The following is a 27,340-nucleotide window of genomic DNA, read 5'->3' as shown; positions in this document are numbered from 1 at the left end:
GGATTTGGTAATGCATCATTTGACAGTCAAACCGGGGGCAAAGCCAGTGAAACAGAAATTAAGGAAAATGCATCCACAAGTGGCATTACTAGTCAAAGCAAAGCTTGAGAAATTACTCGATGTCGGATTCATACGCCCAATTGATTACCCCGAATGGATCTCCAATTTGGTACCTGTCAGTAAACCAGATCGCAGCATTAGAATTTGCACAGATTTCAGAGACATCAACAAAGCTTGTCCAAAGGATGACTTCCCATTACCAAACATTGACCTGATTGTTGATCTTACAGCAGGTCATGAAATGCTATCATTAATGGATGGATTCTCTGGCTATAATCAGATAAGAATTGCACCCGAGGATCAACATAAAACATCATTCACTTGTCCGTGGGGAACTTTCTGTTGGAATGTCATGCCTTTCGAGTTAAAGAATGCAGGTGCTACATATCAAAGAGCTATGACTACTATCTTTCATGATCTCATGCATGTAATGGTGGAAGATTATGTTGACGACCTCTTGGTTAAATCAATAGACAGAAATACACACTTGGACATACTTTCAGTTGCCTTTGATCGGTTGGAAAAGTACAAAGTGAGATTAAACCCCAAGAAATGTGTCTTTGGAGTAACCTCCGGGAAACTCCTAGGATTCATCGTGTCCAAAAGAGGAATTGAAGCGGATCCAGCAAAAGTCAAAGCTATCTTGGAAATGCAACCACCAAGAAATATTAGTCAACTTTGATCCTTACAAGGCAGACTCCAGTCCATACGAAGATTCATAGCACAACTGGCGGATAAGTGCAATCCTTTTCAGCACCTGCTACATAAAAACATCAAATTCAAATGGGATGATAACTGTCAATAGGCTTTCCAGACGCTCAAAGATTATCTTCTAAATCTGCCAGTTCTGATGCCACCAGTTCCAGATCAACCATTGTTATTATACATTTCAGCTACTCCAACAGCACTGGGGGCACTCTTAGCGCAACAAATAGCTGACGGCAAGGAAAAAGCAGTATACTATATCAGTCGCACATTGGTGGGATATGAGCTAAACTACACACCAATCGAGCGTGCCTGTCTCGCCGTGGTCTTTGCTTCACAGAAATTACGACATTATATGCTCACTCATAAGACTAAGTTGATTGCAAGAATTGATCCATTAAAGTACCTTCTCAACAAAGCTACACTTACTGGGCGACTGGCCAAGTGGGTAATGATCCTGAGTGAATTCGACATCGAGTATGTGGACAGAAAAGCAATAAAAGGACAAGCCATCGCAGATCAATTAGCAGATGCTCCCATGATAGATGATGTTCCTTTAAATTCAGAATTTCCAGATGAATCCATTTTAACAGTGTCACATGCAAAGCCATGGCAACTATACTTTGACGGCTCATACACACAGCATGGGGCAGGAGCTGGTATTCTCTTTATAACTCCTCAAGGTGATTATATACCAAAATCATACCGCTTATCATTTCCTTGCACCAACAATATAGCGGAATATGAGGCATTAACAACACGATTACGAATTGCAGTTCAGTGGAAGATCCAAGAACTTAGTGTTTTTGGGGATTCTCAACTTGTTATCCGTCAAGCAACTGATGATTACCAAACAAAAGATGAAAAATTACTGCCTTATAAGCAAATGCTGGATGATCTGAAACAGCACTTTACAAAGATAGACTTTGAGCAGATACCAAGAGAGCAGAATCGTGCTGCAGATGTCATGGCTACAATTGCTTCATTGATTGATTTACCTCAAAACGAGACCTGCTATGAGTTCTTGGTGGATAACCTTTTGGTCCCTTCATATGAGATCATGCCTACTGAGATGATATGCGTTGTTGGTCCTGAATCCCAGTTATATGGTTCCATATTCACATACCTTCGCGACAATACTTTACCTCCTGATCTATCAAACAACCAATGCCGCACTTTCATTCGCCAATCCTCTCGATATATCATTCTAGCTGATATCCTATACCGACGAGGTCTAGATGGCACTCTTCTTAGATGTTTAGAAAGCGACGAAGCTCAAATTGCGTTACGTGAAGTGCATGAAGGGATATGTGGTCCGCATACTAGTGGTCCTGCCTTGGCCAAGAAACTCATCAGGACTGGATATTACTGGCCCAATATGGAAAAAGACTCATATCAGTTTGTCAAGAAATGTAAGCAATGTCAAATTCATGGAGAACTCATACATGTGCCGGCACAAGAACTACAACCACTTGCATCTCCTTGGCCCTTTTGTCAGTGGGGACTCGATCTCATAGGCAAGATTCACCCTCCTTCTTCCAATGGTCATAAATTCATTATCACTGCCACATAGTATTTTACAAAATGGATTGAAGCCGTGCCTCTCACACAAGTCACTGGAAAACAAATTTCTACTTTCATCCTTAACTATATCATTTGCCAATATGGTATTCCTAAGTCCATTATCACTAATAACGGGCGTCCCTTCAAAAATCAGGATGTTCGTGAACTCTGTGACCGCTTCCATATTTCCCATCGTTTCTCCACACCATATTACCCCCAAGGTAATGGCCAAGCTGAGGCGTCTAATAAAACAATTCTTAAAATCCTCAAGAAGACAGTCGACGACGCTGGCCGTAACTGGCATATCCAACTCAATCCTGCACTTTGGGCCTACCGCACAAGTGTCCGTACACCTACAGGAGCTACACCATATTCACTTGTCTACGGCGCTGAAGCCATCTTGCCTATAGAGGTCGAGTTACCTTCCTTACAGGTCTCTTTGTAAAACATCATCACTGATGAAGACTACAGGGTCTCTCGCTTACAAGAACTAGAACTGTTGGATGAATGGAGACAAATTGCTTTTAATCATCTCAAGGCTTACCAACAACGAATGAGTCGCAGCTACAATCACAAGGTCAAGCCTCGCACATTTGAGGTAGATGACTTGGTTCTCAGAGAAAACCCCAAGAATCAGCAAGACAGAGAGAAGAAGGGCAAGTTTGAACCAAACTGGCTTGGTCCTTACATCATCACAGCAGTATATGGATCTGGTGCATATCAACTCTCTACTACAGAAGGGGAACCTTTGGAGGATCCTATCAACAACATGCACCTTCGCAGGTTCTACACATAGCTCATCGGAATATCCTAATTCAAAAATAGAAAAAAATTATAAAACAAAAAAATCGTTACTTGGTGAAAACCTGGCAAACAGGCGCCTTGTGACACAAAAAACATTGAAAAATCAAAAAAAGTAAAGAGAAATAATTTCGTCCAACGGTGAAAACCACTTCGGTGGCGCCCTGGGCAAGTACCATGGTGAAAAATGGGTCACCAACGCCATGTGTAGAGACATTGCTCCTCCCTCCTTTAGGATTCTCTTCATCATTTCACTTCGCACACACTCACAGCCTACATATCCATAATAAACTTACCCATTCCCATCATGGCTTGTTATTGATCTACCCAAGATTGGTTAGCCATTCATAATAAACATCCCTTTTCGCCTCCCTTTCCATCCATAATAAATCAGATCCTATCTGTGGCTAAGGAAAATCCTGCGTCTAGTGATGGGTGAGGAACTGAGAACATCACATGTTTCGAGGAGTATAGTTTCTTCTAGCTTTCTCCAGTCTATTCGCGCACAATCCGCAATAAAGCAACATTTGCATCACAGATCCGCAATAAAGCTTCATCTTCTTCGCAATAAAGTATTAGTTTCATGGATTCAGTCAGTTTCAGATGAGACACAGCAGCAACAATGGGCCTCAACAAAATCAAATCTTTCAACAGACTCAGACAACATATGGTTCAGTGTTAATCTATCCTTTTTGTGAAAGTGGACATTGTGACCACAATCAAACATGACTTATACAAGTGACAAGAGACACTAAACTTGAGGACTACAGTGGATGTTGGTGTCGAGTCTTGGTTTTCTTTTGATTTCATCTTTTTGGTGACATGTCTTTTAGCTTTTCCGGGATGTCTCTGACTAGAGATTCTATCTCCAGGATGTCTTTGACTAGAAAGGCGAGGACGGGGTATCGTCACCTATTTTGTTTGCTGTCTGTGGATTGTCTTTTAGTAATGCTATGACTTGTCCAAGGATATGAGGACACTGTGAGTCTAGTATGAATTGGGGCATTCCTTGTTTGTGACTGTCTTATCTCCATGCAAACAGGTACAATGACTTTCTAGGTCGAACATATGCCTCGATTGTCATAACCTATTTTGCCATAATAAAGCTCAATGATGATAACGCACAAGAAGCTCTTTCACGTTCATATCTTCTGTCTTCCATCCCCCTTTCTTGATTGACTTCCATTGTCCTTCTCGAGTCCGCGTAGCCCGCTATCACATGACTGAGTATAATGACACACCAAAAACATTTGCATTTCATATAGTTACACCTGCATTACCACATATAAGAATTCCATACATACATATAGATATCACAATTGCATCACATCCTGCATACAACACATGTTAGCACATCTTACATTTTCATCATGTAAATAATCATTTGCATTGCATACATTCACATTTGCATCATGCATCACATATAAAACATAAAAGAACAAAAATATTGCATTGAATCATATGCATATTTGCATCCATCACATAAAACATACATCATAGAAACATACATCACATAGGTACACATGCATATAGCTGCCGCAAAAATGAATCATCTCTCATATATATATATAAAGTGTCATGATACAATGATGTCAAAAATCATATGGCTACAATCACCCGCAGGTGTCTACATCATTATACAAAATGGTACAAAACTGATACAGAGGAACTCACTGATCACTCCTGCCAACACTATTGGTAGTGCTAATCCTATCCATGTCATGGTATCCCATGCCACGTGTCCCACCCTCATCTCCAGTCTTGGATCCTAGAACACTCGTCTAAGGGCATCCCTGTCTCCGTCTCGATCGTACGGAATCAACTCCCCATCAATCGGTTTCCGCATAATCCTATATACATCCTCCAGGGTGACTTTCATCTCACCCATTGGCAGATGAAACGTGCACGTCTCAGAGTGCCATCTCTCAGCCAACATAGTCAGCAAACCCATGTTCGCCCGAAACTCAGGCACGTACAGCACATGTCTCAATCCCATCTCCTCGATGGCAGCTCTGTCCTCGAGCGACAACTCAGGTCGCAACCTCTGCGTCGACGGGAATCTCTCCCATGACTCTAGCATCGGCAAATACTCCTGCAGTCAAGCAAATCAATCATGTCAGTTATAGTGGCATTCACTGTTCATCACAAAATGCTACTTTTTTTTTTATCTAAATGCATATGGTTATCTATCCTAGTGACACTCACTGTTCATCACAAAGTGTTGCTATCTATCCTAGTAGTGCTCCCTGTTCATCACAAAGTACTACGTGTGTGACATTCCCTGTTCATCACAAAGTGTTACTCACATTTGCACTCCCTGTTCATCACAAAGTGCTCCTCATCCTTTGGGTACTCCCTGTTCATCACAAAGTACTCTATCTTGGTGCTCCCTGTTCATCACAAAGTGCCTTGATCTATCCTAGTCTTCCTAGAGGACCTGCTTGAGTGTATCCTCTCAGCAGCTTATCCAATCGACAGCATATGTTCATCACAGAACTGCCGATTTGACCTAAAAGACTAAAACCGTGCATTTTTTTGACATATACGCGCTTTTAACTCACAAACGTGTTTCTAACTCACAGACGCGACTTTGGAACATAAACGCCCCTACAGGACATAAACGCGCCTGCATCAAGCACAAACGCGGTTCCAGACGCAGACGCACCTGGCACCGACACAGACGCGCCTGGCGGACACAGACGCGCCTGGCACCGACACAGACGCGGTCGCACGTTTTTGCACTTTTTTGTGCCCTATTTCTAAGCGCATTTATTGCTAAACTACCATGCATTAATGACAAAATTGAAATGCGTGAAAGTACGAGGAGGTTTGGTGGTACTTACTGGCTCTCCTGCCTCTGCTGGCCTCTGAAATCGGCGAACGCGGTCGAATCTGTGAACCAAAGCCATCGCTGCTGACTGCTGCTGCTCTTTTTCTCGCTCTGCACTTTGATCTCATGATGGTGTAGATGACAATGAGGATGTATTTTCCCCCGTGGTTTATCTTATAGACTACCCCTAGCCTTCGCCTTCTTTTCCCGAGTCAGTCTTCTTCATCTTGTGACTTTGTCACTTTATCTGACCATTCCATTCTAGCCTTTCTTTCTTATCGAGAGATTGTCTGCAATCTTTTCAGACTTTTTCATCCAATCTCTCGAGGGGGCATATCATTCCCATTCTAGGGCAACTCTGTATCAGTTCATCTTATCTTCTTTGAAACAACGCGACAAGCCACATTGTCTCAAAGAGGGGCAAAATGTAGGCACCCAAAATTGTCCAGTCTAATTAAATAAATATTTTATTTATTTAATTATCTAAGCCTAATTCTTCTATTAATTAAATAAATCTTTATTTATTTAATTAATTCATTTATCTTCTTCTAGCCTTATTTCTCATTTAAATAAATACATTTATTTATTTAAATTATCCTCTTCCTAAATTAAATAAATATTTTTATTTATTTAATTATCCCACTTCCTCTATTAATTAAATAAATCTTTATTTATTTAATTAATTCATTAGCTTTTTCTACACATGACACATGTCATTCATCTCTTAATTCATACACTACCTACCTCTTTCATTATTTTGGTATTTCTTATACCTACCCTCTAATCCTAGCCGACCTCCTTTTACACCTCTCAATCTTATCCCTCCATTTCATATTGTGTCTTCTATTTAAGAAGATGCTTTCTTCATTGTCAAACCCTAATGAAGCATCCTAACTACTTGATCAATTGACTACACTACGATCCTACTTGCAACCACATTCCGTTCTTTGTTGAGCTCTTGTGCATATAAAAATCTGAGAGCAAATATATCAAGCAAGATCAATGGAGATAGGAAGAATGGAGATCAAAACCCTATTGGACATGTGATGGTATAATCTTTGTGATTTCATTTGATTTGCATTGTCTTAGGTAATCTTCATATGTTATGGTGGATCTTTGTTGATTGTTAGGCTAGGGTTTGGTGGTTGAATTCACTTAGTCTTTCAATATTGTTATTATTGTTATCCATTTTCACCATAAACAGAGATCAATGATAATTCTATCAAAGATTGATAAAAGGTCAATTTGATGAAGGTTGTCATGATACTGAGATTGACAAAGACTGGCGGATTGATCACAAATTGACAAGATTGTTTAATAATTGCCAATTGAAAGAGGATCCAAAATAATCAAAAATGATTGAAGATGATTGAAAATTGATTGAAACCTAGGAAAAAACCCTAATTCTACACCAATTAGGATTGATGATATCCAATGGATATGACAAGATTGATTATGACCAATGATGGCAAATCGAAGATGACATTGACAAGACCTAATTTGAAAGCAAGAGAATTGAAATCGAAAGGGGAAGAAATACAGAAGAATGACAAGATGTCAAAAAATGATAAAGATCAAGTGCATGACATAGAAGAAATGTTAATAAGATGTGACAACCCTAAAATAAGGTCGCACATACATGTTAAAGTATGGCATCGCAAGCGTTAACCATTTTTAAATGCCTACATTTTTTTCCTCTTTGAGACAATGCGATTATGATCATTGTTTTAAAAAACAATCAAGAAATATGCCCTAGACAATTGCAAGGATATATGTATGCCCCATCGAGGAATTGGCTAGAAAAATCCAGAAAAGAGGCTAGTTGATCGACAATGATGACAGGAAACCACTTGTTCGGATAGACTGAAAATCAGAGATCGGATGCAGAAGATACAAGTGTTACAAGGTGAAAAAGACCATGACCAATAGAACTAGGGAAGGGTGCACATCCATCTAAATAGTCAAAAAGGCTATATAAAATAAGATGGAAAGGTTAAAAGGGGTCATTTTCATGTGCTAACGAGGCAAATTTGAGCTCTAGACTAAGGAGATTGTAGAAGGATATAAGCATGACAGGACCAAGGACATGAAGAGTAGCATCATTAGAACATGACAAATGTCAGGAGGACAGAGGGAGCTCACTATGATAGGGACATCTTTGCTCATTAGGATTCAAACATCCTTTTCTATTATGTACTTACCTTGTGGGCCATACTTGGGATAAAGAGTCTGATTTTGTACTCCGAAACTTATATATATATATATATATATATATATGCAGCTAGGTTATAATATGCACTTTTTCTATCTATATGATGCCATGTTTTATATATAATGTATGCCATGTAAATGCTTTATTTTTTTTATGCAAATTAATGAATGATAGTGATGTGCATATTTTGTTTCTATTTTTGTGATGCAATAAATGATTATGATGTGTAAATGTACTAATGAATGAATGTAGGATGCAACTTGTTTTTGGTGTATCGAAGTACTAGACCGAACTAACTATGAGGACTGGCGGAAGAAATGTTAGTAAGAAGAAATTAGATGAAGAAGATTTAGTGGTGAAGAAAAACTTGCTTTCATGAACGCATAATAGTAGGTAAAAACCTTTTATTTGATATGGAAAAATGGATGCGGTGCAGCATGGCAATGAAGGCTAGGGCGATAATGCAATCTCTTTGTGTAAAATAGACACTTCGAAGACAAGGATTGATTCAAAACATCCTAAGACACGACGTGTGTCAAAGGTCGAGCTATGTGTGGCATTCACAAAGCAAGCATACTTATCACAGACACCGAAGACATACTTGCTCTAGAATGCTACAAAACATTCCGCAAACAGAAGGCAAAAACAAAATTGATCATGAGCCATCTTGACCACTCTAAATCACTCACTGACATCATCGAGTAGCATACGAACATGATCAAAGATAAATCAATAAAATATAAGATGCACAAATTCAAACAAGTCGAACAACCATTCTGATCTTCATTGTCAAAAGTGATAATGCAATACTAAAAAGATAATCATGTTGTCTAGTTTTAGGGAATGCAGTACCCCATCTACGATATGACATAGTCTAGTTTTGAGTATACCACACCCTGTATAAGACTCATGATAATTTTGGCAAAGGGATAGATGATGTTAATGTTGTTTTGATTGATGTGACACTGGATCAATTTGAATGCTTGGTTTGATTGAACAGTTCATCTGTTAATGTGTGATTTCATGAGAGCACAATTTTTTATTATGTGTCATCTATTTGTTGTCTACATAGATGTTTGTCTATGTACAAAGGGGACAATTTATTAGCAAAAATGAAAGTGAATTTTTTTTGGATTTTTTATGCTTTCCAAGTTATAGGAGTTTTCGAGCTTTTTGATTCCTTTTTTGTTCTTTTTTTAGGATATCTTATAATGTTTTTGGATTATTTCAGGACATTTTTCAATTTTAGTTGATATTTTTTTTAGGATCATTTTTTGTTTTTATGTATTTTAGGACTTTATTTTGTTTTTTAGGGATTTTTCAGGATTTTGCCCCCAATGTCTAGGAAGGCAAGTAATATGACGAATGAATAGATAGGCTTGCTAAAATGTCAATGGATAGAGGAAAGACAAAGGCCATTTATTATGGAGACAATGTGGATGTAATTTCGAAGGGCAATTGTGCAATGGCATAAGATACTGGATATGATAATGTAAAGTACCGACATACCATGAGGGACATGCCACGAGGTTTTTGAAACCATTTTTTGCATTTTATGTCCTTATGTCAGATCAAGATCAAGGGACAGAAAAGAGTGTATGGATGGTGATAGGATATGGATAGGAAAAGCAAGATAATAAATGGATAAGGCACATGGACTAAAGGTTGCGATAGGCTAAGGGATAGTGACAAAAGGTTGCAATAAGCCAAGGAATATGGACAAAAGGTTGTAATAAGCCAATGGATAAAGACCAAAAGCTATGATAGACTGAAAGTTGTGAAGAGGATGCATGACATTCATGAAGATCAAAGGTGGAAAAGAGGATATGAACATGAGCAATGATAGGATAATGGAGGGACGATAAGATACAATAGGATAGGATAGGAAGGACGAAACCTACCCCCAAGTATGGTATGCAAGAAGTTGATGGATTATGCATGATGCCTGTTTTCTAGGTTTTCTCTTTTTGTAGAAAATGGACACATGACAAGGGATGGAAGGACTCAAGCATCTTGTTGTTTGGATAGTAGCCTTGAAAATAGACCGTGACTATTAAAAGTATGCTCAAAGACGTTGGTAGGATAATGACATGGATATCAGATGGGACTAAGGCAAGGATTTATCCAAAGGACTGGATCAGAGGGAAAGAAGGATGGAAAATATGCATTGGATAATGGATAGGATATTGGAAGAATTGGGATTGGATAGATGAAAATGTTAGCAAGATCAAAATTGGCACACGCCTTGAGGGGTGATGGACTAATGGAGGAAAAATAGATTTTATATATTGAGATTTTGATGGAGGAAAGGATAGGTATTTTGGGGCATAAGGACCCAAAATAGATGAAGGAGGTGATGGAGGAGTAGATTTGAAAGGTTTGGATGGTGGAATATCAATTTTGGATACCAATTTAGAGTTTTCTTTAGACTATTGTTCTTCAAGGAGATGCTTAGGAATCCACATTGTTTTTTATTTTTCATTCTTTTTTAGTTCATTAAACTGCATCGCTTGCACAAGGGATTTAGGAACCCATATAGATTTTGACTTTTCCTTTTTAGCCATGGGCCTTTGTGGCCTTTTGAATTTTTCTTTTTTTTTTGGATCATATTTTTCTTTACTTTGACATGTTGATTAGATGATACATGTTGATCCTTTATTGTATGTGGATTGCTTGAATTGTGACATTTATGTTTGGCATCCAAGTTGCTTGGAGAGGTGGTGTCGGAGCACCGAATGAACCAAGTGTACCTCGTGATTCCAATGACCTATATGGGGCCAAACATGAACATTTTGAGTTCTAGGTGCTTTCTTTTGTCAAATAAGGTCTAATGAGACAATAACATTGTAATAAGGTCATTTTATCATTCATGTAATCAAATTGTCTAGATGGTCCTAGGAAGGTCTTGATTTGGCCAATATTGTGCAAATGAGTCCAAATGGGTCAAATTGATGTAATAATGTAGAAGTGGGTTCCAACGGTCCTTTCATGTCTCTTTGGACCTATTTAAATGTGTTTAAGGTCATGGTTTATCACAATGTTGAAAGTTGTCATTTTTGACAAATATTGTCATGAGCAACTTTTCTTTGTAAAGGGCAGTTTTATGTCTCCAACGGTTAGTTCAGTTTGAAAAATGGTTGGAGGAGGTTGTGTTCATTTGGGGTGACACCTTTAAGGACCCCAAACCCTGAAATGTGTAAGGGTGTGTTGATTTGATTGTTTTGAGAAGGAAATTGAAGCATCAAAACTGTTGGAAACGCAAGAAGTCATCTAATTTTTGTTGATTGCATATTAAAGGTGGACTAACAAGAATGATCATCATATAGATCCTGCAACTATATTTTTTTACATTTTTTTTGCATTTGGTGTGAATCCTTGAAGTTAATGCTACCCCATTCTACAAGCAAATCTCTACTGGGTAGCCTAAAACCCTCAAACCCCTAGGGTTTGATTGTAATAATGGGCTTTGGCCTATCAATCCTTAGCTTAACATTTTTCCCTTATAGGAGATTATAGGCCACTGTATCATATGTCAATTTCAAGAGCCATTAAGAGGACACAACAGGGCGAAGAGGAAGGAGAACTAACCCTAGGCCTGGCATCTCTATGTGACAGACCAGTTTGATGAGTGCAGTGCGAGAGAATTGAGTGGTAGAGCACTGAAAAGGGGTTTGAATGTGATAGAGGATTATTTTGGAGGTTGACACATCATTTCATGGTCAGGGATAGTCATCTTTTAGGAGAACCAAGAAAGTTCGTGAAAGGTGTTTTGTCAAATAGGCCTAATAGCCCTATTATGTTTGTTAGTGCAGTATTGGTTGGGATATCTGCAAGTTGGTCTGGTACCGAAAAATGAGATTGTAGCGTCCTAAAATTGTGACACTTGCAATTTCGACTGCATTTGGGTCTTCACGATGGCGGCGCAACGTTGAACCTGAATGGAGACCCCGAAACCTGTTTACGACACCAAAAACTGCATTTTTCTACACCCTGGACTGATCCCTCCTTACACCCTGCTGTCCCGGGAGGTGGGACCATGGCGCCTAGTGCCCTGGTCCTTCAGGACTAGGGCGCCCAGCGCCGTGGTCCCCCAGGACCATGGCGCCCAGCGCCCTGGCCCCTGGCCCTATTTTGGGCCCGGTCTCTTTTGGGCATCGGGTCTTTAAGTTTGCAATTCGGGAAATAATATTTCCTGGTCGGCCTAAGGTCGGGAAAATCAGTCTATCAACCCTAATTGACAAGTATATAAACTACATTTCCTCTCTCAAAAAGGGAGGACGAGATATGTGTGAAAAGGTGCGGAAGCAATATTCAAACATTAAAACATTCAAGCATTCAAGCATTCCTTCAAGCAATTGAGCATTCTAAGTCTCCATTCAAGGCTAAGTGTTGCATTCAAGACAAGGATTCAACCATTGAAGAGGAGATCACCTACAACATACAAAATACAACATACATTACACCTTCGCATGTAAGAATACAAACATTCTTACAACAAGGTATCAGTACTTGTTTACATTACAAACATTTACATTTACAGCATTCTCATTTCTTGGTTAATTCCAAAATCGGGGTTTGCCTAAAGGAAAACCCCTCATCCCTAACCCCCCAATCGTCCTCTCTTTTCTGTGTGTAGGTTGCAGGTACGCGGCTGTAATTGAAGATCTGGAATCCTTGTGCAGAGACAAACAGATCCCCCTTCGTTTCGTGGATTTTTCAGAGGACCGTGTGCACGCCGGGCGCCATCGTCCCGTCAACTTTCACTCAAATTTGCAGAACAGCACCGTCTCAACATTTTACTGCTAATTCCAGGTCCGCAGCTTCATCCCATATCCCTATCTCTATTTATAAGCGAATATTTCCTACTTTACATGCATTCCTAGTTCAATCTTTCTATCTACATTTCTTTACAAAAGAGGGTATCCTTGATGTCTTAACCCTTGAAACTCATTTAGAATCCAATCTTGCATTGGGTGGGATTGGATCTTGTGGGTTTCAACCCCTCTTTTGAATGTAAAGTCCCTCCTAAGTGAAAACCATCAACCCTAGTGACCTCCCTTCTCTCTCCTCGGAGTTGGGGAGGGGAGAAGAACTAGGGTTCGATTTTTCCGCTTTACAGAGATATTGTTGAGAACTACCAAAAGGATATCTGAAAATATAAGTTTTTTGCCTAGATCCTCAGGGTGTTAAAATTTATCACCTGATTCCTTCAAATGGAGGCCTAATTGCAACCGATTCTGTTTGTGGACAAGTAAGTCAAAATTGATGTTCCGGTGGGTCTAAACCATTAAATCTTGTTTCATTTGTGTTAAGGTGTTGTGAGAACACCCCTCCAAGGGTTGTTGTATTTAATTGGTGAAGTGGGCCATTCAAACCCCTAAATCCTAATAGTAGCCCACTCATGTATGCAAGGGTGTGTGTAATCACACTAGACTTGAGAGTGTTAGTTGTTTGTAAGTGGAAATAATCGATCCTTTGAGTCTCCCAAGGCATTGTTTAGTGGAATTGAATCATTTATTGACTTGGTGTTGTGTAAGGGCCCTTTGGTAGTAGGGTTTTGGTTGAGTTTGCGAGCCTTAGAGGTTGGTTGGTTCAAGGTTATCCTTCCAGTCTATTGCCTCCTCATCAAGGGGGAAAAGAATGTATGGGTGGATAGGAATGATATGAAAGTATTTTGATTAGATAAAATGTTCTCAAAGATGTGTGCCTTTACTGACCCTGCATAGGAGATGAATGGATATAAGGATCTAAAATGGATGGAAGGGATGAATGGGAAGGCATATGTTTGGATTTAGGTTTTGCAGGGATACCAACATTTTGAGGAATTTCACTGAGGCCATGACCATTAGGATTTTCTTTAACATGGAGGGTTTATTTCTTGTGAGGGTTCACCCTTTTTCCTTTATAAATATTTTGACCCATAGGATACTTTTTGCTTTGGGAGGAAGATACAACTCCATTATTAGGTGGATGCAATATGGAAGGAATGATGGAATCATGAAATGAATCAGACTAGACCAAAGTGGAGGAACCAATTGTGCATGTGGGGGCTTCATGAACATCTTGTGCCAACATGTTAGAATCATGAGGGGGATCAGGATCATGAGAGGGATTAGGATCAATGACAGGTTCTTCATGAGATCTTGGAGTGTATATGGAGTATCAGGACTTGGAGATGGAGAAACAAAGGAATATTGTGGAGGATTTCAAGGGATGATAGGGTCTTGTGGTAGACATGAAGCTAAAATGATACTTTTATCTTGACAAGGAGGAAGATCATTGGATTCATCTTTAAACATTCTCTTCTCTTGACTTTCAATAGGATCATTAGGAAGAATGGGAGAGTTATCTTGACCTTGCTTAGGGAGTGGAATGTCAATGGGACTTGAAAAGGTGTTTTATTCTTGGATAGGGATAGGGGGATCATCATGAGTGCCTAGGAAGATGGGATCATGGTCAACAAATGGATGGGATGATAAGGTTTTAGGATCTTGATCTTGAATTTCTTTAGGACTCATTTATTTATGCTTTGAACCATCCTCTTGACATGGGGTTGGACTTTGGATATGTGTGGTGGGTTCTGGAAAGGAATCAATTCTTTGAGATGGACTTTGAATGGGGTCCTCCATAATAGGTTTGATGGGAAATGAAGTGCATGGTCGCATTAGGTCTTGCATTTCTGAAGCATGGAAAGGATGTGCATCATGAATTGGATTAGCTTGGAAATCAATTGTGGGTAACCATTGTGAGATTTCATCCTTTGGTGCATCATTTGATGATGGTGATATGGAAGGATCTTACAAATTTTCAAAAGGTGTAGGGATATATGCCACTGGAGAGTTAATTTTCTTGTGGAGGGATGAGTCGTTGCTAGATGCAGGTGCATGATTTTGATCTTTATCAGAAAAATTACTCAGGACTCTCTTTAAGAGCTGTGTAATAGAGTCACATTTCTTTGGAGATGCATTTGAATCCTTGCAAGGTTTATACATGGTTGGGTTTTGATTTTGAACTTGTTTCAAGTTTATTTGTCTTTGGTTTGATGTTACGTTTTAATTTTGGAAGGGTGTGTTGGGTCTCAAATCAACAGATTGGATAGGTTCTAAGGAAATGCCAACTCCTATACTCAAACCCTCCAATTGATCTGGCCAACTTATAAAGTGAACCTATTTGGTTACTAGCCCTCTCACTTTAGGCTCTCCAGGACCTAGGCGGGTATACCTATTCACTAGTTTTTCCTTAAACTAATGTTTTTTATAGAAGATTTAGTGTCTTGACTTGACTTCCTCCTATCTCAGAATGGCATAAGCTCCTAGGATGGAGATATAGCAAATGAGTTCAAGATTGTTGTTGTAGAAGCTATTCGTTATTCGTGCTTGTTATACACTATTGCTAATTTATCCTAGAATTCCTACTCAACTATTCCTATTATTTTTTATGTGAAAGTGTGAATTGATGGGTTGTATTTTATAGATGACCAGTGCCTTTCTTTGTTGTTTGGGCTATAGAGTCTTTATATTTCTTTAGGACTTATTGTGTAAACTTATGAGACAATTTTAAAACCCACCCCCTCTCGATGAGTCTGTCAGTTAATGTTTCTTATGAGCTCTACTTCAATGTCTTTATTGTAAATCGCTTGAATTAATTTAACTCTAACCTTAAGAGACCATCCAAGGAAGAAATACAAGGAACAATTACAATACGCAAGTAAATCTTTTATTCAAATCTACAATATGAAACACAGAGTTTTACTCGAAGAACACAAGTAACCTTATCTCCTTTAGATAATATCACAAGCAATTGCCTATAGAAAGATGCAGTAATACACAACATATACACAAAGGAAAAATGACTGATTGTATTATATATGTATTCGCAAAAATAGTACAATAGTAAGCCTAAGCCTATATTCTACTTCTTTTTTTTTTGTGTTGTTACAAAAGTTTCCTTATTTATATGAGGGTATACATTGTCACCAAGCATCATGGCTTTTCAGCACATAACTATTAATTAGCACATTTGTTAACAAACAGGAAGATAAACAAGTTCAACACTCCTATGTTTTCTATGTAATTATCATCTTTATACATTACAATATCACTGTTTAATATCCTCATGTCATTTTCTGTCTGGAAACAATTGGATAGAATATGGTTAACACAAAGTGACAAGTCTTTGTCCCGATCCAACTCTGCCATTGCTCGATTCTTCTCATCACCAAACTCTTGTCTCCATTGTTCTAGATGCTAACTCACCATCACTGTAAAAAGAGGGCACCCTAGGGGTATTCCCATCATCCAACTTCTGAAGCTCTTTACTTAATTGATTTGCCAATTCATCATGGGACTTCAAGTAAGCCTCGGCTTCAATTCTCTCACCTGGATTCATAAAACTATTTTCATTCATCATGTCCTCCAACCGAGACTTGAGCCTTTCATGCTCTTTCAAAGCTCTGACTATTCCAGTGTATGTCTTGCAATAGACTTCTGGAACTTGCATCATACTTCTGAATCTATGTTCAATGATCTCAAGAATTAACTTATCCATCTTTTGTTGTACTTTTTCTACTTGCCGAGATGTCTTTTCCGCCCTGTTCCTCCAATATATACAGTCTTTCAAGGCATCCATGGCATCTCTATCAACACCGTATGTCATCCCTATTTGACTGCTACCTATGTCAATCTAAAGAAATCTTGCTTGCAGCCTCTGTTTTTCTTCATTGGCTTTCTCATATAGGCTTTTGTATGCAGAGTTTTCTTTGACCAGAAACTCTATTTGATCCTAGTTTAGTTTAGCGACATCCAAATTTGGTTTGGCGGTTATTCTAGCGTTAGTCTTTCCAACCTGTTGCACCATTAAATGTCTGAAAGCTTCTTCTGTATGAACCAATATAGGTCTTTTATCTTTGGGATAGATAGCCCACTGTAGAAGATCCTTCTGATTTGGATCATATCCTGATCCTCTAAAGATTATCAATCTCATTTGGCATCATTTGCTTATTTGGGTCCTGTTTCTTAAGGAATCCATCAAACAAGAAGGAAGATTTCATGTCCCATCCGGAGTACAATAACACACCAGCTTCCTTAAGCAACTGTCTTCCCTTCTCAGGTGTCATTTCTCTCATCACAAGATCCATATCATCTTGTAGCTTTTTAAGCTGCTGCTCTTCATCATTATCTTTCATGTTGTTCCTAATTTGAGATCCTTTATGTTGATAGAGGAATGCGGTAAACTCTTTGGAAGCAATGAAGTCACTATCAACAATGAAATCCTCATGCTCTAGGGGTCTGATGTCAACCACTTCTCGGACATTCAATTGGCCTGTTGTCAAGTCTATCCGTGTATCCTCTACATAACCAGGGGTAATCCTCTCCAGGAGTGAATGAAACAATCCCAAATGTGGAAGCAGGAGACATATGAGCCAAAGGCTCTGTACTCCTAATAGTATCAATGTACTCCCCAAAGACATGAGGCGGAACTCCCTCAAGTATTTCCAATTCATGCTCCATGAGTTTTTTGGCTAACTCCAAGGGGTCTTCCATCTTTTGTAGTGCATTCTTATCCATTTTACCTAAAAATATTCCATTTATAAGCCTGCATTATTTTCTCAAACTTTATTCACTTCACTCTGGCCTCTTGTTTGCCATTGTTCTTAATGAGGTCATCCGGTAGGTAAGATTTGTGCTCTCCAGCCTTCATCTTTTGTGATGACCGGGTTGTCCTTATGTATCCTTCAGGTTCAAAATTGGGCCTTGGATCCCCCATAGCCATGCCATAATAATCCAATTATTTTTGTAGCAGGCCATAGCTCTTTGAACTTTTCACAATAAAATATGAAAATACTAGCAACCCAGGTACAATTGATTGCTTCCCATGGCTTGTCAGATGTTTTGTACTCACTATTGACAGTTGCCTCACAATTTCAAGACAATCCACTCTGTTAGGGACTATAAGTGGTAATAAGTATGGTCTCCCTTCAAACCCGTATACCCTTACTTGTGTGTAGTCTGAAAAACAATACCAATCTCCCTAATTGTATTCAATTGAGGGATCTTCAGCGAAATCTTTTGGTCTCAAGAATCTTTGAATTTTTGGTGCAAGAGCATGATCACACAGGCATCTCAATAGTCTATATAATGGCTTTACAAAGAACTCCTCAAAATGCCAATATGGATTATTCACATAGCTCTGGTCCCATGAAGAAACCCATAGTTGCACTGGTTTTCTTATCCTAGCATTGTCATATGTCCTGACACATAACTCTTCTAGCCATAACCCTTCATTTTGGCCAACATATAATAGCATATGCATAAGCAAGGAATAATGCTTGAAATGAACATTGATGACATCCTCCTTTAACTTTTCTAACCCATGATTCAAAACCTCAACCAAATAAGTAGAAAAATCAAAGAAGCGGGGGTCCTTAGACTGCAAATCGGCACAAATGACCATGGTTGTAATATCCATCAAAGGATGGGCTTTTATCCCTAGTACTTGAGCAACACAGTAATAGGTATACTTGAAGTATGGATGGAAAGAGTTGACATCATAGGGGGCCTTGTCATCTTGACCTAGTGGCACTAAGGACCCTGCATTTCTAGGTCTATGTATAGGGAGACTCCACATTTTGTAAATGTGCTCTAGGTTAAAATATTCACTTGTTAACTTCTTGAGGTCAATCAATTCTTCAAACCCCCAATCCAACTCAAACACGGTGTCAATAACCTCTTTTGTGATTGCAAGAATTGGCTCACCCATGTAGTCATATATGGTCCTAGTTTTAGGGTCATAGTTGTTTTCCAATGCCTTCATAAGCTCCACATTCACGAATACATTAGCCACAACTAGCCTACCTAAGTTCAATCGCCATAAATTGCTGATAGATTGAGTGGCAACTCTTCTATTGTACCCATATATGAATAATTCATACCCTCTCAACTCTGTCCATATGTCTCCAAGATCCTCAAACCGGTCCTCCAAGCCTTCCTCATCAGCTCTAACCTTCTTGGACCTCAAATTGGATGATGGCCACTGGTCAATCAAGTCCTGGGCCAAAGAACGCCCTTCCCTTTTCTGTCTTTTAGGATTTTCTTCTATAGCGACAGGTTCCTTTCCCTTTCTGGTCTTACTAGTCTTAGATGATGATTCCATTTGAATTTTTTTAAAAAGAGGTTTGTGTGTAAACAACTTACTTGGAATCACTGAGTTTTATCTGTGAATTCACCCAATTTCTGCTTCTAGTTCGTCGCCTGTGAATTCCTCAATGTTGTGCCCTTTGATATTGATCCATTACTTATGGCGTATTTAATCAGTTATTAATGGCGGTTTGGACAATGGTTAGTTGGGCACAGGTTTTAATTTAATGGCGATGTGACCTTCCCTGGGATTCTATTATGATTTTTGTGGCAATCAATAATCATTTCGATGAGAATATGTCTTTCGATCATTTATTTCTTTAGTCCATCGATCTCTTTGTTTCTGTCGACAATACTTTTTTTTCAAATATTACTTCGATCAAGTATTTTCTCCCTTCATCGAAATACTGTATTCGGTCACTATGGCTATCTCCTCATCAATACATATCTAATATCCATTGGGTTTTATGTCAAAGAAACCTTGGGCTTTGGTGACCTCCTTTATTTTTCCATCGAAATACTTCTTCCATTGATATCACTATGCCTCGTCGATGAATGGATCTATTGTCTCACTAAAGCCTTTCTTTATCTTCCCTTATCATCTTTTACTGATAAAGTTGCATCGGTGAAACCATGCATATCAGAAACATGCCTTTTAGGCTCATTGAAACCTATATCCTTACCGATAGCTTTTATCGTTGTAGCTTCCTTTTGTCCGATCAATATTATTCTTTCGATGAGAACGTTCCTTTCGGTGGGTCTTTTTTTATGTTTCATCGATGGTATTATTTCCTTGAAAACCTTTTGTTGTTGATGAAAACCATCTCTGCTTTCTTCGATATCTTTTGTTGATGGAATTATTGTCTTCGGTGAGTCCTTTCTGGAGTTCAACAGTGTTTCCTTTCTTTGATGGCCCTTCTATATCGATGAGACATCATTGGATCTCATCGATACTATTTGAATTTGGATATCTCTATAGGATGCTATTATACCCACTTGATAACTTGTGGGCTATCATGATATCAATGAAAATGATGATTTCTTCTAACAATAGAGGGCTTCTATGATTTAATTCCATAGATAAATATTCAAATTTGATGCTCAATAGTGGCTCTGACTAGGGATGGGGGTATGCTACGGATATCTCCAAGAATCTAGACTCTCTGGTTTATATAGGGAAAAAAAGATTTAAAGGAAATGTGGTTTTTTTTATAATGGCAGTGAAACCTAAACTATTGTGTACATGAGGAAGGTTCCCCCTTTTCTTTTTAGGAAAATAATTTTTTTAGGAATTGTCCATGCACTTGCAATTCTTGGACTTCTTCTGTAACATTTTGGAGAAAATAGGAACCCTCTCCTACTCTATCCATAATCTCATAAGGTCCAAGCCATAAAGCCTCAAACTTGCCATGTTTACCCTTATCTTGACTCCTGGCATTCCACATCAAAACCAAATCACCAGTTTGAAATTTCCTATCTATTGTTCTTTTGTCATACAACCTTTTCATCTGATTCTGGATTTTAATGTTTTGTTCCTGAGCTTCTGCCCTGACTTCATCGAGCTCTATCAATTGCATCAGCCTCTCTTGTAAAGGGTCATTAATCTCCATCCCTCCTTGTGTTATGAATTTATGTACCGGTAAGAGGTTATCCAAAGGGAGTCTAGCCCTTTTATCATAGACCAGTTCATATGGAGATTTCCCTATAGATTTTTTTACTGTCACTCTATCTGCCCATAATACTAAATTGAATTTTGAATCCCACGCCTTTTTATCTTGTCCTAGCATCCTTTTGATAATTTTTAGGATATTTTTGTTACTTGACTCGGCCTGCCCAGTACCTTGAGGGTGGTATGGGGATGAATGAGATATTATAATGCCATATTCCCTGCATAAGGTATTGTACTCTTCAAGCCTAAAGGCCATGCCATTATCAGAGATGATCCTTGCAGGAACACCAAATCTAGTGATGATATTTTCCAGTATGAATCTTATCACCACCTTACTGGTATCCTGTTTAGTAGGTATTGCTTCCACCCATTTGGTAAAGTAATCTGTGGTGACCAAGATCCATCTGTGTCCCCCACTTGATTTTTCTGATATTTCTCCTATAAAGTCTATTCCCCACTATTGAAATGGTTCTTCAACTTGCATTGGCCTTAGTGGGAGTGATCCTTGATAATTCATTTTGCCCAAAAATTTCTGACAGGCCTCACACTTTCTAACATTAGCATAGGAATCATTGAAAACTCATGGCCAAAAATAACCAGCTCTCAGTATCTTGTGTGCGGTAGTTTTGGCTGAGAAATGACCACCGCAAACCCCTTAATGCATCTCTTGTAGGATTTTCTCTGCTTGGTGTTCATCTAGGCATAACAACAATATCCCATCTCTATTCTTCCAATACAAGTCTCCATTGATGATCACATATTTTACGGATTTTAGTTTTAATGTTCTCTTTTGACTATCAGACATATCATCTGGACATCTTATGTGCTTGAGATAGTACATGATGTATGTATACTAGGCTGTATTTTAAATACTGAAGCTGGCTTCATCTAGGCCAACCTTATTTACCTGAAATTCTTCAACCTCTGCTCCTACCGTAAGTTTAGCTAGTCCCTGGCATTTGATAACTTGGGAGATTTTGAGCTCAATATTGAACTCTTGAATTTGATTGATCCATTTGCATCTTTTCCCTTTGACCTCAATTTGCCTGAATATGTCTTTTACCACTGCATTAGGAACATGTGCTATGACTTCTGCACCTACCAAATATGGTCTGAATTGTTTTACTGCTTTTACCAGGGCATAAGGTTTATTTTCATTTAGGTCATATTTAATTTTGGATGAATTTAGTGACTTACTGAAATATGGAATAGGCTATTCACAATTATCCTAGTTCTTTTCTATCAAGACTGCTGCTACTGTATGACAAGATGCAAATGAAAAAATCAAGAAGGGTTTATTAAAATCTGGGGATATCAATATTGGTGCCTCAGATATTGCCCTCTTTATGTCTATAAATGCATCTAATGCCTCTGCATCCCAATTAATTTTAGCTTCCTTTTTCAGCATCCTCACTATAGGTTTTATGATATCTGCAAAATTAAGGATGAACCTCCTAACAAAATTGATTTGTCCCAAAAATGATTGAATAGCTTTGACATTCTTTGGGATAGGTATTTCATTTATTGCAGCTACTCTTTCGGGGTCAATTTTCACCCCCTCCTTGGACACTATGTGTCCCAGGAGCTTCCCTTCTTTAACTGTGAAATGACATTTCTTCGGATTGAGGGAAATTCTATATTTCAGGGCTTTCTTGAATACCTTCTCAAGGTGACCGCAATGGTCTTCAGCCCTTTTTGAATAAGCTGTTAAGTCATCTTGATACACCACCATTATTAAATCAATCAGTTCTGCAAACGCTACATCCATTGCCCTTTGAAAGGTTGCTCCTGCATTTGTTAATCCAAATGGCATTCTTGCATATACATATGTGCCCCACTGTGTTGTGAAAGTTGTCTTATAATGTTTAGCTTCTTTAACTTTCACCTAATTATACCCCAATAATCCATCCATCATGGATAGTAGATCACATCCAGTTACTTTCTACAACATGTTATCCATGTTTGGCAAAGGATAATTATCTTTTAATGATGATATGTTCAGATTCTTGAAGTCCACACATAGTCTTATGTCCCTATTTTTCTTTCTGAGAGGCACCAAATTTGAAACCCAAGTAGAATATCTACAAGGTTTAACTATCCCTGGATCTTTCATTTTTATTATTTCCTCTTTCATCTTAGGTATTAAAGTCGGATTTATAGGTCTTTTCTTTTGTCTAAATGGTTTAGCATCAGGTTTGAGAGGTATCTCATGTTGGAAAAGATATTCATTGTATGCTTTGAGGTCATCATAAGACCATGCAAATACATGCTTATATTTTTTGAGTAACATTACTAACTACTGCTTCATTTTAGGGGTCAATTTATTACCAATAAAAACATGTCTTGGTGATTCTTTGCTTCCCAAATTAATCTGCTCGACATCAGTCTCTTTGACTAAGGCTCCTTTGATCTCGACTTTGTCCTATAGTTGAAAGCTCTTTCTAATGCGACTAGTCCACTAGGTATTTTATTAGATTTTAACTGTATGATTTCTTATCCCAACAAAGTCTCTTTCCCATTTGTCATCTCTACAAAGTCATTAAAGTTGATAGCGTGTGCTTGGTAGTGATCCACACAGTGCAAAAACTTTAACAAATCGTTGTCATCATGAAAAACTTGTCAGTTGTACAAGTTATCTAGAATAGAAGGCCTGACTTTTATTTCTATTTCTGAGACTCCATTTAGTGTTATATCATTTTCCTTCAAAGCAACATTGGCCAAGAAGTCAGCCATGATGTTCTTCGATCTGTCAATCCATTTTATTTTGAAAGCATCAAATAGTTCTATGGTATCCCACACAACATCCATGTATTGTTTCAACTTGAGATGTTTGGAGGCATACTTTTGTTTGATTTGAGATATTACTAGTTCTGAGTCTCCATAGACACTGAGCAATTTAATTCCATGCTTGGTAGCCACATTTAGTCTAGTGAGTAAGGCTTCGTATTCTGCAATATTATTTGTACACTCAAACATCAGTTTGAAAGAATATTTGAACGTCTCTCCATCTGGTGAAATAAATATGATCCCAGCCCCACTTCCTTCCTTGCTGCATGATCCATCAAAGTACATATTCCATACTTGATATTTATTCTCCTTGACTGTAAACTCTATTGGGGTCAAGCCTCTCAATTTTGTTTTCATCAACTCTACTTTGAAGTTATCCATATTTGACTGGATGAAACATACCAACTCAACAGGTTCTGCCTCCTCGATGATGTATTCAAAATGAGGTTCTCTCTCAATCCTTACTTCCTGTCCATTTATTGGTATAGTAGCATATGATAAGTCTAATTGGACATGGCCTCCTATCAAATTCGACCATTGTCTTGATAATAACATACCATAATTTGGAGGGACATCAACCACAGTGATGTCCGTTTTATAAGATGCTTCTAGACATTTTGCTAATTTGAATTCAACATCCTTCATGACACCAACTACTGGGATGAAACATTTATCCATGGCGTAACATTTACCAAAATTTGTGTCCACTGACATTCCAGGTTCCTTCATGACTCCTATGAGCATAACATTTATAGCAGCTCCTGAGTCAATCATGCAATTTTTATCATCTTGTTATTCATCATCAGGGTTAAATTAAATGGGTCTACTTGAGAGGGAATTTTTGTTATTGTTGACCCTAAATATATGGTTGGAACAGGGTTATCATTGTTTTGCCCATTTTGTTGATGTTCTTTGGTCTCTTCCTTAGATACACCATTGATCTCCTTCAAGGTTTTCTCTCGGTACTCTGGGAACTTCATCATCTCAAGTAATGGGACAGAGACCTTCAACTGTGTCAAGGTGTTGGCAATATCGAATGATGTTGTAGCAGGTAGTATTGAAGTGTCCATCATCCCGTCCTTATCACCCTTTTGCATCCTAGAAATCTGCAACTCTTTTTCCCTAATTAACTTTGTGTTTTCTCCCTAAGTCTTACTTGGCTTAGTTATCGGTTTAGATGTTTTATTAGTCTCCTTCATGAACATGCCTGATGGTTTGCCTTGTTCAGGGTTTATAGTTTTGTTCCTTAGCATATAAGTCCTTTTGGTTTGTTCAACAGTGGCTGTAGTAATTGTCTCTCATTCTTCTTTTGTAGGGATCCTCAGCTTGACTTCATCTTCCTCATCTGAGAATATTTGTTGCATACATCACTGCTGATTAATCTACCTAGAATTTACATCACTTCCTTCACTCCCCTCAGATGAGTCATAGTCCTCAAAGGATGGTAAGTTTACTTCATGATCATCTACATATTCTTCACATTCTTCATCTCTTCCCTACAACTTCATTGCCACCACTCACTGGTAAGGAGAATGAGGCATATCACATGCTAAGCACCACATATCTTCATCAACCACCTGGTTCACCACTTTTCTCAAAGGATATGGTATTTGGTTACGTTCTTTTGGGTTCTTGTCCACTGGTTTTCCTTCCTTCCATGCAGTATTATAAGGCATATCATGCAACCTGGGCCTATCATGGTGATAGAACTGTTGTTTCTCTATTTTATTTACTCTGACAGAAAAATCCTTGAGAACATTCAGCACCTTGTCCAACTTGTCATCATCCTTTGTTTGTTTAGGGGCCTTTGGATTGAACAACCTTGCATCCTCCCTTCTTCCTATAGTTCCAGCTTCTTTTCTATTATTCTCTATAGTTATGGCCGCTTTCATGACTCCTTGAAGATTTGTATGATTTTTTGTTCTGAGCTCATTATTTGTCTTACTATCAAAAGCATTCATGTAGTACAAAATGCTCACTTCAGGAACCGGTTTTATTCTATTAGGGATTTGATTCATAACTCTATTAAATCTCTTATTGAAATCAGCCACTGCTTCATTTGGATCCTTCTTGATGCTAATGATCTCATGTAACGCAAACTTTGGGCTATTGTGGTCTCCGTATTGTTCAAGAAAAAGTCTTTTGAATTCTGTAAGGCTGTTTACTGAAAAATCTGGCAGTGCTCTAAACCAATCTTGGGCATCCTCTATCAATGACTACATGAACAACTTCATCTTGACATCCTCATATGGGAGACAAAAATCCTCCATGACTGTGTCAAAAGCTTTGCAATGTGCTTCCCCTGAGATAGCATTACTTCCAGTGAACTTTGGTATTGTAGTCCTAATTTCATTAAGGATAGGATGAGGATACACCATCATCCCTGAAAAGTCAAATTGCCTGATGTGTTCTGTATTCATTAGCCCGTATCCACCTTGGAATAAGTTTCCATAGTTCGGTCTCACATTGCTATTACTAGGAGGAAATTGGTTTTGTGGTTGAAAGTGGTTTTGATATGTAAAGGCATTGAACTTGTTATGCTGATATTTAGGAGGTAAATTGGGGTATGGAAAGTTGTTGGGGTGGTTGTGTTGGTGCTCAGGAGGCATATTATTATACGGAAAGTCATTTGGCCGAAAATCATATAAAGGGTTTTTAGACACTTTGTAAGTGTTGATTTTTGCACTAGTTTTATTTGTGTTGCTTCTCCCCCTATTTGATCCTTGGGTTGCGTGTTCACTTCTCACTCTATATCTCTCCAAGTCATGATCAATGTCATCTTCATTGATATTTATACCCAATTTAGCACATAATTCTACACACTCCTATACTCTTCCATCATCTCTCATCTCAATGGCTGCTTCCATCATTTGTTTCATCAAGTCTGCCATACGGTCTGATGCATCCACCTTTCTCAAGCATGAGGAGCTTGAAGCTACTACCCTTGGAATTGGACGGTGATTCTCAAAGCCAGGAGGGAATTTCCCTTTTCACACTCTATCTACAGCTGCCAAATCCTCATCCCTAGGGTATGTGGAAACTGTATAATTCCGTTTACTTAGGGCTGGATGTGAATGGTTTTCAGAATAGTGTTGATTATACTTCCCATTCATAAAGTTATTTTTAGGTTCCATCGAACTATCTATTGATTTCTCCTTTGAATTTCTTTTTCTTCTCTTCTGATCAAAGTTTAATTGGACTATGGGGTGGCCTTGCGTTATTAACCTCCTTCCGTACATAAAATTTCTTATTTCAGAGTCGCCACCTTTCTTCTTGAAAGGAATTTGTATTTTGTATATGAGTTCTTTCCCACAGCAGAGTACCTTTTAAATGAATGTTCCCAGCAGAGTCGCCAATCTGTTGGGTCTCAAATCAACAGATTGGATAGGTTCTAAGGAAATTTCAGCTCCTATACTCAAACCCTCCAATTGATCTGGCCAACTTATAGAGTGAACCTATTTGGTTACTAGCTCTCTCACTTTAGGCTCTACAGGACCTAGGCGGGTATACCTATTCACTAATTTTTCCTTCAACTAATACTTTTTATAGCAGATTTAGTGTCTTGACCTGACTTCCTC

This window comes from Cryptomeria japonica, chromosome 5, assembly GCF_030272615.1.
Source record: "Cryptomeria japonica chromosome 5, Sugi_1.0, whole genome shotgun sequence".
Classification (NCBI taxonomy): domain Eukaryota; kingdom Viridiplantae; phylum Streptophyta; class Pinopsida; order Cupressales; family Cupressaceae; genus Cryptomeria; species Cryptomeria japonica.
This window is presented reverse-complemented; position numbering follows the sequence as displayed.